Raw genomic sequence first — 17,192 nt, 5'->3', positions numbered from 1 at the left:
CAGAGAACTGTGTTACAAATAAACATGTATGGATTTCGTGTAAAGGTAGGACAACATCTCCTGCAAGACATACAAGTACAGTCTGCATTCAAAGTACCTTCTGCTGATCTCGAAAAATTATGCGTGATGCCTAATGTATTATGCAGTGTAAAAATCTGTCAATTATAACTTTGAAGCCTGTGTTGTAGATTATATTCCTCGAAAGGTATCTGATGATTATGCAATGACTACTAGCGTACTGTCAGATGTCAGATCATTGTACAAACTGGCTGCCTTTCTAATATAAGTATCAATGACTTCTCTCTCACAAATTCACGTCTGACTGTCTGTTGATGGGTCATCGCTATTGCAACTTCAACATTTATTACTTCACCAGTAGATGATGATAATACTGTCTTCATCATTTTAATCATCTGCATAAATCAGTTCCTGGTTGAGCTGTTCTGGAACAGAAGAGGCTACTGGGATGTGACTGGCAGTGGTATGATGAGTGATGTGTCAGTCAACACATGTGTGTGTAGCTGTTGACAAGGGCCCACACATTCTACTGTCATCAGCCTTACCAATTAGTATGTGGCTCGCATTACCTCTAGCGTAAACTTTCTCTAAGAGACACTTCACAGAACCATACCCAGTCATGAAATGTCTGATACACCCAATAAAGTTCATGAATGTACAGAAACCTCTGGACCTGAGAATAATATCATGAAATTCGCTTCCATCGGGTTGACATTTTATAATTATCAGTGTTTTTTACCAACATAGCCAATGAAATGCTATGATGGGTATCACATTATACGGTTTGGTATGGTTGCGAATAAATTACATGCTAGAGTAGATACAAGACAGATTTGTAGGTCCAAGGTCGATCATAGGTAGAAAAATTATTTCCGCTGTTCTAAAATAATAGGACCAATGACGTATGAAAATACTCAAGAGTGTGTTAATAGTACCATCGACAGTGTTTTACGTGGCTGGAAATCCAACTTTTTATAAGTCAGAGACTGCAACCCTGTACATGGCAATGTGAAGTATTCTACAATAAATCATCCAAGACCTAATAATATTCTGTTGTGACAGATATTTGAAGGATAATCCTTGTATCTTTTTTTGCAGGAGTAATTGTGGCTGTGACACAGAATAAGTGTTGAGGTTATCAGTGGTTCTCACACTGTGGTCAATATTTTTACCCACATACTGAATGTTATCGCCTGCAGTGAAGTTAAGGGTGTCAGTGTTGTGAGTTACAGCAGTACTCTATTAAAATAACTGGACTTTCTGATTTAAGCTGCATAAACCACATTCACTGAAAGACTCAAAGAGCATCCTATAGAAAAGTGCTCAGCCAGTCCCTGGTGAAGTGCAACTATTAAAACCTGTGGTATAGCTGCTTCAGTTATACCCCGGCCAGTCTATTACCTAATGAGAGCAGGTGCAACAGAGTATGCAAAGACTGCGGGAAGAAAGATTACATCTTACTGGGATAAGGATGTGTATATAAATATTAGTCAACTGATTTAAAGACTTCACATTATTAACTGTAGTCTACTCATCACCCTAGGTTATAGGGATAATTAACTACTTTGATGAATGCTTTTACCTTTACGTGAATCTTGTAACTTTCTTTTCTTGAATCACTTTGAAGTTTGGTTGTCTTCTGTCAAAAACTTTGTTTCAAACTCTGATGTTGGTGTACAGAGTTTATGGTATATAGCATTAGCTTCATGGAGGATCTGGGCGTACTTTATTCGAGCCGTGAGAAAACCACTTTCAACTATTCAGAAAATCCATTGTTCTAAAATAAATTTATTGATGTGAATATTTCCTATCAGCATGTTTGTCTGGTTTCAAATAATTATATACAAGAAGAAAGATGTATATATATGATATTTGATGCAGTAGTTCTTTGCCATAAAGCGATATAAAGGGCTATCTGTGCTGTGTCCACAACACTTATTAGATCTAGGTAGTAGTGTTATATGCGTTCAACCATTATTTTAAGACACGAAAGGGAGTGAAGACTATATATTGCCTGGAATTTGTAAAGGTGATTGTGTGGAAGGTTTTCAAATAACAGTTTGGCTTTCCTTGCTTGGAATATGTCACAAAACTACACAAGGGTTATCCATATTTGCTGTCATTAATTTAGCAATAAAAAAGTAGAGAAAAGGGAGCTAGTCATCACCAACCCCAGCCAACTCCTGTTCAACTCTTTTACCAAAATATAGATAAATTTATCATCACTTTATGATAGCTAAAAAATCGACCATAAACACTTACTGTAAAATACTACAATATTTTGTACAACGGTGATACTACTTCAAGTTTTATTCTGTAATATATATTTCAGGATCGTACTTACATTGATTATTGTAACTTTGATTTGTTGTTACACGCTTAAACTATACAGCGCAATTACGGACATAACTACTTTTATAATTAGATATGAAGAACTGACTTTATATTGTTTATTTTATGTAGACTTCCAATAGTTCAAGGCTCGTCCTCTGCCTTTCTGGCTCCGATATTTGCTATTTTGAGTTTACCTCAGTGGAAGTGTCCTAGTGAAGAAGAAATGTTGTCGGCAACAGAAGAAGAGCTACAAGAAATCTGGCAAATCCGAATGAGAGAGGTGAGAAATTATTCAAACATAGTTTATTAAAATAATCAATATTCTATTTAAACATATGGTATTAATATGAAGGTAACTACAGCTTCCCTGTCAAAAAGTGTAAGGTTATGAATGACACAATAAAAAATAGTTATATCCGTGTTGTTCACCTTCGTTTGTCCATTCTATTTATTCTATACATTGAAGTAAGGTATGTTCGTTTGTAGTCGAGCACAAAACTACACAATGGGCGATAGGTGCTTCGCCCACAACGTACATTGAAACCTGGTTTGTAGCATTGTAACTACGCAAACATACCTTTGTGCTACAAGAGTACAATTGACTTAAGAAAACCAAACAATAAAATATACAGATTTTAAGAACGAAAGGTAATTCTTTAAAGGACTTAGCCCGTGCTATGTTTTTATACATTTTTATATGAATGATATACCTACGATCGAGTGTATCAAGTATTCTTAGTTTTTATTTCTAATACGTGTCTTACATAAAAATACATGTATTTAAATTAATATAATTCTTATCTGGAGCATTACTATTTACAATTAAGCATGAGATAATCCATTCCACTGAAAGTAAATATAGTATTAAATTGTTCTGATTTTATTGCCCTAGGAAATTATCATGAACATGAATAAATACAACTTTACCACAAGGATCTGTACTTTTGTATTATTTTAATAAAAAAATATTATAAGATATCTATTCTAGCAGTTTTCTTTTTAAAAAAATATACGTAAGTGTACCTATTAATTTTAATATACAGTAACTATGATCTTACTTACCTAAATAAACTTTAAGTGGGCACATAACAGCCTTATTATATAAAGTTTCTATCTATGTTGTTTATAATGTAGCTTCTCTTATATTTCACTAGAAACAAAACGCTATCATTTTGACATCCATCTTTGAAATGGTTATTGAACTCACAGGTGTTATTGGAGTAATGCTTTAGTGGTTAACACCTTTAGTTTTTATTCCCACTGTATCTTTATAGGACTTTCTCTTTTCGAAGAAGCAGCTTCTATAGCTAGTAAAAACTGTGGAATAGCAATTATGTAAGTCTTGTTCTATAATGAACTTATTCTTGGTGTGTTGTTATTATTATAGATAAACATGGAAGGTTCATTAAAATCTTTCGCTGAAGAAATAAGAACATTTCATGGGTCACTCAGATACGATAGCTGAAAATTAATTGTTCGTCCATAGAGCCAGCCCACACTTCATCTGAAACCAAAACTGAATGCATATTATTCAGTAATTGAAAATTTTCTAAACTGTTGCGAAGAGGTTATAGAAGCTCTTAAATAAAGGTAAAGAAATCCGCCAACCATAAACTAAGCCGAAATATTTGTTCTCGGAATTAGGCTTAGTATTGATTCTTTCTCAATACATTTATGTATATCTTCATTTATTTACAAAATACACATTTATCGTATTTCTCTTACTTGAGTTGTAGCTATTTCTAACTCTATAATATTTAAATTTCTTGTTATTTTAGTTATCACATTTATTTATTGTGTGCCAGGATGTATCAGGTATCGAGTAAGCTTGACTTCAGTTACGAATATGAAGACGGTTAATAAAACATAAAACATGTTATTTTACAAGGTTTAGACGTTTCCGAATAACTTATTCCATCTTCAGGAAAATTTGAAAATCGTGTTGCATAAATGATTATTGCTAAACTTATAATAATATCATCATTAGTTTACTTAGTTATTAAGAAAACCGGTAAATGGATGGATAAAATAATATATATCTATATATTATAGAACAGCTGAGTTAAGAGTGTGAAAACTTTGAACAAATTTAGATCTAAATGTGAGTCGTTAAGGGTGAGGTGAACTTTCCCTTAATATGGAGATTAAGATCTAAAAATCTTGTGGTGGTGTCAAATATAAAGTTGAATGAAATATTGTGACCTGTAGTTTCAGAATGTGGATGAATGGATGGATGTCTGAGTTTAAATAGCAGATGGTATAATTCTGTTTGAAAATCTAGATGTTCACATACATCTTGTTTTTACAATGTACGCAACTTTACTGCAGTACGAGCTTAATTTGAGTGTAAACTTATTTTTATTAAAGAAGAGAATTGTTTTGTTTTTAATTGATAGGGATTCTGAAACCAAAAAGTAAAAAAGAGAATGAGTGGAAATGTACATTGTCTGGTGGTTGAAATTTATTTTACAGGAAATTGCTTGTAATCTTTATTTGTAAACCAGTAGGATAGCAATTACTTAATATTTGCTATTTAGAAGATTAATTTATTTGCATAAGATAAAATAAATAGAACAAAGATTAAAAATTATGTTTAACCAGAATACGTTTTAACAAGTTGAGGATAAAATTATTGACGTTGGTGTGGATGGCAGTAAAAGTTCTTTATGATAAATATAGGTTCAAATACCTTCATTTTCTTTGTTAATATTGACGTCTAGGAAAAGTAAAGAATTATTTTCTTCAAGATCGAATGTCAATGGGATATGGAGATGTTGGGAATTAGGGTAAGAAAGAAACATGGCTTATAACGTGACTTGATTGTCTAAACAGGAAGAAAGTTTTATCAGTATAGTGCTTGTAAAAGCCAGGTTTAAATTAACGTGGGCAGTTTTCTAACCACTTGATGGTACAGAAAACTATTGGCTATTGTTAGACCCAGGAAGGATCCCATGGCGATTCAATCAACCTGGTCATAAATGACGTTATAAAATAGTAATTGGTTTAACTTTCTGCGGGGAACAGGAAGTTTCAGGAATTGTTTAATGGTGAAATCAAGATACTGTTCAGTGTCTGTGAGAAAGAGAAGTCCTACGATTACATTTTAAGTTTCATTAAGGGATATATAAGGTATATAGATATTCAATATCAAAACTGACCATAACATATTTATCAACAAAGAAGTATTTTAGCAAATGTAAAAGAATAAAAGTAAATTCATTCAAGGTGAGGGGTTTTAGGATAGAAACAATAAAAGTAAACAATTTATAATTGCTAAAATAAGTGGCTTTAAAGTTCAGGAAACCTAGAATTTATACAGGTATCGAAACAGTTTTAAACAGAGCTAAAATATCACAAAGACTAAAATGTAACAGCCCCTTAAAATCTCATTAGTAATCAGTCTATAAATCTGCTGATGTCTAAATAATGGAGAAATGCTGCTGTTTAAATACAATATAAACAAAGCTAGATTATTTGAGGTCTACATCTAACTCGCGTGATTTGAAATCATTCGTCTTTGAGAGAAGAGGAAGGAAACTCTCAGTACCTTACACGCTTCGCCTGCAGAAGAGATGGTTGTCTAGCCATGGATGTCATGAATGAAGGAACAAACGTCCTAACGTCGAAAAACATATTTAAAGAACAATAAGAATGATTATAGGTCCGCGTGCAATAAGAGTAAGGAAGTGATTTGTGTACTTGAGTGAATTTATTGTCCAAATTAAAATTAACATGAACATAAAATCTGGATATCAATTATACTTGATAGAAATAGAAATTGTATTGTACCACCATCACTAGAAGATTGAGATTCACCTGAAGAAACATCGTATACATACACTTTTATGGGAAGATACAGGAAAGTATGTTATACATAAAGTATGCTTATTAATAAATACTCATGATTTAGGCCTTACACCAGCGAAAATTTGGAGAATTAATTTAGCCAAAGATAAGTTTTACCTTCGTTATTAGTGATATAGACTGATAATGAACAGGTTGTAACAAGTAACTTTGGTTATTGATGATCAGTGCTATAGCAGTAAGTATTTAGATACCAATTCTTGTTTTGTTCTTGTTCAGTTTTCAGAACATTTTTCCTTCTTGTGCTGTTCTCACAGTATTTCCAAAACATTAATATTCTGGATGTAGCTACAGTAAAGAAACAGTATGGAAGATCAAACAGTTTCCATTTTTCAAGCTTTCTCCAGTGCGTATACATTTTAATACGGTTCACGTATATTCAATTTTTCTATAAACAAACACTAATACTTTAATTATAAATTTCTTTAGCTAAATAAATAAAATCTCCAAATTAATGTCACTGCAACTTTAAACTTTTTATTGTGAGATTTGATCAAATCAAGAATATTAAAATCCATTTTGTGTTTTATGAGGTTTTATTATCATACAATCTTGAAATGTTAAAATAGGAACCACAACAACTATATCACAATACATGTAATAGAAAAACGATTATTATGCATATTTGTATTTTTTGTGGGAAATAAATATCACATCACTATGTGGAACTACATATCCTTTAACATTATCATTATATACGGACCAGCATGGCAAGGTGGTATGGGAACTTGACTCGGGATTTGAGAGTCGCGGGTTTGAAACCCCGGTCAACCAAACATTATCGTTTTTTCAGTTTTGAAGGAGTCATAATGTCATAATCAATCCCATTATTCTCTGGTAAAAGAGTTTTCTAAGAGTTGACTGTGGATAGTGATGACTAGTACCTTTTTCTAATCTTTAATTGCTAAATTATGGACAAACAGAGATGTGTTGTTTGTCGTGAAGTTCGAAACAAACCAAATCAATAGTTATGTTCTACATATGTTTAACATTATATACACATTTACACTAAATTTTTTGTTACTGATTGAATAAAAGTGGATGTCCACCTCATTCTACAAATTACTTATTTGTTTTTAAACATGTCCCCTTTGTTTATCTTTATACTTATATATAAATCTAATTTCGCTCACAATACATTACAATTAATGATTTACTTGAACCAATTTTAATAAAAGTAAAATGCATAATGTTTAGACCATTCTTTGTAATGCCAAGGGAAATATAACTCCAATATTTCTTCCAGGTGTTGCTTACCGTAATTACAGCGTGGGTATTTTGTGCCGGACCTTGGAACAACCAACGTAGCGAGAACTGATCTTAGTGTACAGACTATGTACTCTAGTCCCTGGTTTAGGCTTTTATCCATGTAATGAGTTACAGAAACTGATTTTTTATCATTCTATATAAAGTAGATTAATTTTCTCTTTCCCAGTTAGTAGCTTATAAAATTATCTTCTGGTCGGTTTTTCTAATTAGAACCAATTTATCTGTTCAGGTATAGAGAATCAAATTTTATTATGAAGTTCACAAGACAACTTAAAACCCTCATAAAATTATACTATCTTGAATTATAAGTTAGAATAATTAAACGCGAAAATGTGAAAGATGTGGAAATGTTTTATGTTTTATTGCAAATGTATTTTGTTAAACTTGTTGATGTGTATTTAACAATGTTACATTTGAGTAATCAGATAGGTGCGTGGTAGACGAAAAAATGCTGTTTCAGACATTTTTGAATCCTTATATTAAAAACTTTAGCCCATTTTCAGCTATATATCTATGTTCACTATATCGTGACCAATACTTTAAACACTCGGTTGTTTGCTTCTGAAGGCTGCATTGCTACTCTCATTTGATAATTTCAGGTTGAAATCGGTTATAAATATCTCATTTTAGAACCTAAAGTTCATACATTTCACCATTATTAAGCTATAGTTTTCATTATATATTTTTGTATGATGTGTGCCTCGAGTGACGTAAGAAGATATGTATGTTTTTATTATGTTCGTAGCTATATGTCCAAAAACATTTAAGTAATTTAAATTTTACTTTTATAATATAAATATAAATATAATATTTTATAATATACAGTTGTCTTAGTAACAGCAATGATTTCTATATATCTAGCCGTGTGAATTACAAGTTCACGTAATTAATTATCATTTGCTATACTCTGATTATTTACATTTTAGTGAGAAAATTCGCCTGGTTCTTTTCCTTTTACTTTGAACTAATTCTGACGGGCGAGGTGCATATATCATTTGTTTCAAAGTATGTTTTTATACAACGCTATGTAGTTGTTGTATGATACATATATTCTGCTCAGCCGATGTAATAGAACGGGTCTTTGTTTTTATTCTTATTACATTCACAATTCTGCAAATTGGAAATTGAATTAATTCAGTTTCTTTATCCACTGGGCAGTAACGAAGAATAAATAAGTTACGTTATTAACGTTAGTGTCACATATTCTTCGAATATTTGTACAGAAATAGTTTAATTTTGTTTAATAAAATCTACATAAACACCATAAACGTAAATCTTTATCACGATAAGAACTGACGATGTTTGGGACGTCTATGGTATATCCTTACTTGGTCACGTCATAGCTCAGATTGAAAGACTCTGACCAGTCTCGAGACTACATAATATCAACAATACTTTTAGTCTCAAGTTTTGGGACCCTAAGCTAGTTAACATTTGATGCAAGATAAGATTCTATAATATTCATCTAAATTTAATTGGCTTAGAAATGGGGAGAACTTCAAATGTCTTAGAACTGTGGTATCCTTAGATTACTTTAACCACAAGGAACAAATTGAATTCGTTATTTTATACTTTCACTTGTCATACACTGTTATAAATTACACTATTTTAATAGTTTTGTTAATTTCATGGCTTTGTCTTACTTTTCATAAATCACAGAATTCTATACGCAATATTCAACACATCCATATATTTCATAAATAGGTGTAATGTTCCAAACGATGTGGGAAAGTTTTTCTTTAACTTAAGTTCGTTGTCGAATGATAACTTCTTACGTGAATAGTGATACAAATTCAACATTTCAATGAAATACTAGTTTTATTCATATGATATTTCAAAAAAGTAATATGGTTTTGGTTTGTCTGATTTTAATTTCGCACAAAGATGCATGAGAGCTATCTCTTCTTCGCCCACGATGGGTATCGAAACCCGGATTCAAGCACTATAAGTTTGCAGACACACCAATGTGCCACTGGGGCCAGTTTGAAATGTGAATGAAAAGCTGATGACTGGTGTTGTTTTTGATAATGAAGGTGTAAAATAACTAACTATAGTGAAAAAAAAAGCAAGTTTGAAGGGATACTATCCTTTCTCTACATGTTATTAATAAACTAGAGTATATGAATAAACTTGTGGCTCGAAGGACATCTTCAGAAAGATCTGTAACGAGTCATACCTTTGCTGTTGTAAGAAAGATGCAGCGTCTTGTAACAGATGACAATCTTTTGCAATGGGCCGTTGTATAAATCAGCCAGACTTATATCTACAGCTAATTTCTGCGTGAGAAAGAAATGTGCTGTGTACCCAAGGCTCATGGTTCGTGACCCTTTACAACAAGTCGTTTACAAAATGATCAGTCTAATTTAATCTTACCCATGCTTTAAAAGGTGCAATGAAATAAGAAAATCCACTTTACCTGCTATTACAGATTTTAAATTTCTGTTTGTCAAACTTATGAAGATCAGTCGAGTTTAAACTTCGGAACTCCAGAAATAAAAGATCTTCAAATTTTCAAGAATGATTAGTCCTCATTATGCTATCCGAAATAGCATAATTTCAAAGAAAATGAAAGGTTTAATATATAGTAACGTTTCTCATACTTACTGAAAACAGAGTGAATCTATTTAATGTCATTGATAAATTATCAATATTTATAATATATATAAATACATTAAAAACATTTTTAGTTTCACATGAGAAAATGTATATGTTTGAAGTTAAGCACAAAGCTAACTTTGTTAAGTTAGGCTATCTGTGCTCCTCCTATTACAGGTATTGCAACTGGATTTTTAGTATTTTCACACTGATGTGCAACCGAAAAACTGAAAAATACACCTGATTTGCAAGTGACATATCTTTTAATTATTTATTTTCAAGCTTAAATCTACAGAACAAGACTAACTGTGCTGTGCTCATCATGTGTAAGGATTGTTATATAATGTAACTAGATAACTGGATTTGCAAATTTCTGAAATATTACACTATCCTGACTAGACTACCCAGTATGTGGGTCATCATCTCGATTGAGTTTAGTCACAATCGGTTAATTTATTTCTTCTTCACAGTTTTTCTAGAAGCGAAGCGGAAAACAGCGTTTGTCGTTTAAACTGAGGCTGTTCACGTGACAAGCCTTTGAAAACTTTTGTCAAACCTACACGCTTCAATGTCTTTGTTTGTTTGTTTTGAATTTCGCGCAAAGCTATTCGACAGTTATTTGCGCTAGCTGTCTCTAATTTAGCAGTGTAAGACTAGAAGGACGGCAGCTAATCATCACCACCCACCGCCAACTCTGGGGCTACTCTTTTACCAACGAATAGTGGAATTGACCGTCACATTATAACGCCCCCATGGCTGAAAGGGCGAGCATGTTTGGTGCGACCGAGATTCGAACCCACGACCCTCGGATTACGAGTCGAACGCTTTAACACGCTTGGCCATGCCGGGCCTACACGCTTAGATGCAATAGAATAACTGCGAGTTACTTCTACTTTCAGAGCGTCAACGTAACATATTTGGTTTCAAAAAACGATGACAGTTAACACTACAAACTTCGATGTGTAAAAGTTATAAGTCCATGTTTCTGAAAACTTACTATTTAAGGTAAATAGAAAATAATTAATTCATTCCTCATTCTCTGCTATTCTGAAAATAGTCGATTGATGTGACAGTCAGTACAACTATACGTTGGTAAAAGAGTAGTCTGAGAGCTGGCGGTGGGTGGTAATGACTAGCTGTCTTTCCTCTTGTCTTACAATGCTAAATTAGGGACGGCTAGCACAGATAGCCCTCCAGTAGCTTTGTGCGAAATTAAAAAACAAACAAACAAACTTTTTTTTTAAATGACTTCATATGTTAGGTGTGATGAAAATGTTGGAAGATGTTACTTAAAGCTACTTTTTGTTCACTTTTTAAAAATCTAAAATTAAAAGTCTTCTCCGTACAAAACGTATGAACAAGGAATTTTTGAGAAGTTGTCATACAGAACCAGATTTATCTTCATACTGTTACTCTCTGAAGTGCTGCGGGTACAACATGAGCACCAAAGTGACGTCAATATAGGTTATTTTCTAAAAAAACTACACATTACTCAGTACTTAACATTTAATTCCTATGTTAGACTATACTAAGTATATTTTTCTGTGGCATAAAGTTTATATGCTTAAGAAAAGACAAAACGAATGATAAAAGAGATTCCGTAACTGCCAACTCAAAACTTCAGTTCACTGCAAGAACGCCTGAGCTCAAGAAAACTATTACATTAAAATAATTAATTCATTAATTAGTTTATTATATGTGTTATAAAATTATCGTCTATCTCATCATCCTTTTATATTTAGAAAATTATTCGTGATTGTTTTTAATTTTTGTTCCAAGGTTACACATTTCAGTATGTAAGAAGATATAAAGATTTACTTCTAACAATTATTTTCTCAATAGTGTCGGAACAAGAGAATTACGTTAACAATAAATTACCTAAACAGGACCATTTTTTCAGTGTCTTTTACCCAACTTAATACAAAGGGTATTAAGGATGTGTGATGTAATTCAAAACTATTTGCCCCGTAACTTTGTTTTTTGGTCTTTAGGTGTAAAGCTAAACATGTGCTGTCTGCATATACTCTCGAATAATTTTCAATTGATAGAATATAGTCTAATCAGTATGATGCTATACCTACCAATAAATTCCAGTAGTAATAAAATGAGTATTAATTCTGCTCGCATTTTATAACAGAATTACATATAGAAAGTCAACCAACATGAATGTAGTGTAACATTGTAAAATCTGTTATTCCTAGCTTGCAAATTTTATCTACTTATACTATTATTTATTTTAAGGAAAGGATTTCGTTTGTTTTGTTTTGAATTCGCAAAGCTGCACAATGGCTATCTGCAGTAGGCCTCCTTAATTTAGCAGTGTACGACTAGAGGCAAGGTAGCTAGTCATCACCACCCACCGCCAACTCTTGGGCTGCTCTTTTACCCACGAATAGTGGGATTCAATGTCAAATTATAGCGCCCACACGGCTGAAAGGACGAGCATGTTTCTAGTGATGGGGATTCAACTTTATCTAAATTTTTAATAAAATGACGATTACGACAAATCAATTCAAATCTAATAATGTTTATATATATATTTTTACAGAATGACACAAAACCAGTTTATTATATGTAAAGCTAAAATATAATAAGTAATCAATATGCCGATGACACCCTGGTCGCTGCCAAGATAAACCAGTTTTAAGGTTATCCTTACAAGAATGTTTATATTTTAATGTTTTCTGGTTATTAGAGAATCACCATTTTATTCTGCAACTTATCCGTTAAATAACAACAGGCAGATAAAGCTGAAAGTATCTTGACATATTATTATAAAAGTGAACTACTTATACACTTTGCCATACCAGTTCAATGCACTTTGAAAACATAAGAGACAGCGAGAATGATATACAGTTTCAAATCCTAACGCTCCACTTAGAGAACGAAGCATTTACGTTGTGAGTTTGTGTTATCTCATAGCATCAGGCTATCTCATGAGTCCGCCAAGGGAAGTTGAAACCATTTTTTCTAAATCCATAGACTTATCGCTCTACCACTGGAAGACTTTACGTGTTGTTTACTGGCAGTCAGATTTATGTTTCACCAGTCGTAAGAAGACAAACACACATACAGACTTTGCTTAGTAACGATTTAATATTCAATTTTTAGAGTGTTTGATATTTATCTTGTTTCTATATCTATCACTCGTTTTAATGTTTATTATATGTTTTTTATCAATCACAAGTTTGTAACCTCTTTGTATTTTCATCTAATGTATTGCACTCATGCTTTAAAGTGATGTAACACACCAAACTACAAAACAAACGTGTAAAACATACTATCTTGGTGTACTCGCTATATACCATGGCAGCCTTTAATAAAAACAAAAAACATACACAAAAAGAAATGCAAATTTATTTCGTTTAGGAAATGACGCAGCAAACCAACTCGTCACGGTTCTCTTGAAAACCAGTATGTTTATTGGTGAACTCATTGCGTTTTTGTTAGACAATTCCATACCAGGTAAGGATTGTTTGTTTGTATTCAGGCATAAAGCTACACAATGGACTATCTATGCTCTTCCCCCACGTGTATCGAAACCCAGTTTATAACCGTGTGAGTCCACTGTCATATCACTGTGCCACTGGTGGGCACGTCAGATAAGGAGACATTCATTTGAGAGTTTGTAATCAAAGAGAATACATTTCAACGTTACGAGTATTTCCGTTAAAGTATTATGTTACACTTTTATTAGTGTTTAAGTTACAAATATTCAACTACTCGGGTTTTCTGCAATAGGTATGTGATATTTTATAATTTTATTGTCTGCTGAGTTCACGAAACACCTTGCAATATGAAATAACTTTTCTGTATAAATATCCACCCAATTATTTAGTTTTTATTTTTCTAACTTCATAACTTTAATTTCGGGCAAATAAAATCAGATTATAATTCTACAATGATAGGTTTATTTTAACTACTAACAAACAATATTCCCTCTCAACTGTTTCTTCCTCCTCATAATTCACGAGTCACAATTACCCCCAGTTATTTCTATAGCTATCTCAGTGGTACCGGAGCATATGTACCAAACTTTGTATCCTGCTAGGTTTTTAGTTTGGACATAAAGACAGTTTCAAATATGTCGCCCCAAAATCCCAAGAAGGAACAGGAACACAAAAAGTGATGCCCATATTTGTCTCAACGACCCTAGAAACCAACTCTTAGACCCTCATCATGTTTGGGTGATTTTCAGCTGCCATTTTACCCCTTCTTTTCAAAGGCGACACCATATAAATAACGAATTCCCTGCCGAACTCTCCTATCACGTTTCATTCTGTTAACTCCAGAACTGTGTGAAAAGCTGAATTAACACAGAACAGACAAAAATACTAAATATTCATAAACACACTCACACACCTAAAGAGAAATTTCAGGATTGAGATAAAAAGTTTATGGGCTCCTTTGAAAAGTAGTTTATGTGAAATTATAAACATACTAATTTACCGAATGGTACTATTTAAGTACTTTAGAAATATTTAATATCGTTTAACCCTTAAATACAGTATTTCTAGTATTTTAATACCATCACATTTATATTTAGAAGTGTTCATATTAGAAAGCAAATATTTGTAATACAGAGAAATAACAGAAGATGATATTTGCGATATGGAGCCGCAACGAACAGTTGGTTTAACCTATGGTTTCCAATGTTAGAAAAGATAAAAACTTTCTTCGAACGTGATTTTAAATTATGTATTTCTTTAATAAATTGTAAATTTACCGAAATTTGTTGCTCATAAAATCACAAGTTTTCACCTTTTTAATTTGGACTTCCTCAGTGGCCCGAAGCCAGGACATTCATTTTCAAACAATTAGAAAAACTTATTTGAATTAACACTGTGATAATCACCGCGTTAGTTCCGAAATTCAAGCATCCAGTACATGAAGATTCACTTTTAAAAAATTATAAAAGTTATTAGAAACCTTCTGGCCAGTGATACTTAAAAATTAGATCATTTGATACATTTAAGTGTTAACTGATCAACATCATTCGTCTTTAAACGTTACGTTGTGTTCGTATTTCATTCAATAAAAGAACTTTAAAGCTGAAAATAAATACAACGATAGAAATTTTATGAAGGCAGTTGTTCGTTAAAGTTTACTTTTGCAAACATGACATATTTGAAGGTATTTTACTTATAAGATTTCGCATATGGAATTAATTTAACCATGTAATAGTTGAATTTAATAAAAATGATCAATACAATTTAAAAGCTGATATCTCTTAAATTAATTTATTATTGTATGCTCTGAACAGCTCTATGAAAAGAAATACACTATTTTTCAAATCCATGTTTGGTTGATTTATTAGATGTGTTATATGTATGGTTAGGAATTTTGTGTTTTTGTTGACGGTAAAACAAAATTTTATTAATATTTAATATATCAAATGCTTTACTCTGAACATATAAAACAGTATTTTAGCTATCATAATATCATTTAGATCATTTGACACTATATGCCGCGCCAATAGTACAGTATTTGTTGTAAGATGCTTTCGCAAAAATGCGATAGATTTATATTGTTTAGACATGCCTGGCATGGCCAAGTGTGTTAAGGCGTTCGACTCGTAATCCGAGGGTTGCGGGTTCAAATCCCCGTCGCACCAAACATGTTCGCCATTTCAGCCGTGGGGGCGTTATAAAACGACCGTCAATCCTACTTTTCGTTGGTAAAAGAGTAGCCCAAGAGTTGGCGGTGAGTGGTGATGACTTGCTGCCTTCCCTCTAGTTTTACACTACTAAATTAGGGACGGCTAGCACAGATAGCCCTCGAGTAGCTTTGTGCGAAATTCAAAACAAACAAACAAACAAAATATTGTTTAGAATGTTAGCAAAAGAAAAAGACAACTAGTCTAATAGTACAAATTGCCAGTTTGTGGAGTATTATTATTCGAACCATAAAACCTCAGGTTCAAGGAATGGCAATACTACAGATATTTTCAAATCGGAGTTATCTAAAATTAACTATTTACTGGGTTGTCAAACCAATATGACATCGCCTGCAGTTATCATTCTCTGTATCTGTGCACATGTGTAAAGAATATTCTTCGCAATCTTTAAATTTAATTGCGATCAAATTTGATACAACGGTTCAGTGCCACTCAAGAATCAATTGTTTAACTGTTAGTCAAGGAAGGTCAAAGTTCGAGGTCACATTGTACGTCAACAATTTAATTTGAAATGTCTCTCATGCGCTGTTGATCGAATTTGTTACAAATTTTGAGCTAAACTAATTGGTTAATTATTGTGAACAAAGGTCAAGTTCACACAGAATAATTGATAAAAATTACATTTAACCATCTAATTTGTAAACTTACAATGTAATGAATTGAGAGAAAGTTTATCACAAAGATTAAAGTTTAAATAACCGAAGAAAACATCTGAGTTCGTGATTAATTCATTCTTTGCTTATACAACTTCATGTTTTATGAGTGGTAAAACTATCAGTAGTAGAAGAAACTCGCATCAATATCATTCGCCTCTCATAATTCCAATACAGGTAAAAGGAACAAAGATGCCTTGAAAAAAATTAAATCTAAATCCAGGTAAGGATAACAGTGTTTAAATCCTAGATCAGGGAAACTAGCTGCATTCCTTTTTCTTTTGAACTGCTAAATTAGTGTCGGCTAGCACAAATAGCCTTAGTGTAGATTAGTGTGAAATTTCTAAACAAACAAACACTTGTCTTATTAACATTTCAATTAAACTACAAAGCAATTGTATATTAGCAGAGATTATGGTGTGAGTGAATATTCGTTTAGATACAAGAGCAGGAATAATAGATATTGAATATGTTAAAAATCAAATATTTAACATAGAATTAAGGTGGACATTAACTCTTCAGGTAATTGGTAAAGTGAATGAAAAATATTTATAATAATATAAATACGTTATACACAACAATAAAACAAATGTAAAAGTATTTATTTTGAAATACTGCTGCAATATATATTTCAAACATAAATTACTTATATATATATCTTTGCTTTGTGGTATTTGTTTTATAATATGTTTGTCGTGCTTCCCACCTTGTTTTATTGCAACCTTACAAAACATTTCTGAGCAACACTCAATTATTTTTATAATGTTTCTTTTTTAACTATA

The sequence above is a fragment of the Tachypleus tridentatus genome, chromosome 3 (assembly GCF_004210375.1).
Source record: "Tachypleus tridentatus isolate NWPU-2018 chromosome 3, ASM421037v1, whole genome shotgun sequence".
Classification (NCBI taxonomy): Eukaryota; Metazoa; Arthropoda; class Merostomata; order Xiphosura; family Limulidae; genus Tachypleus; species Tachypleus tridentatus.
Note: the sequence above shows the minus strand (reverse complement) of the source record.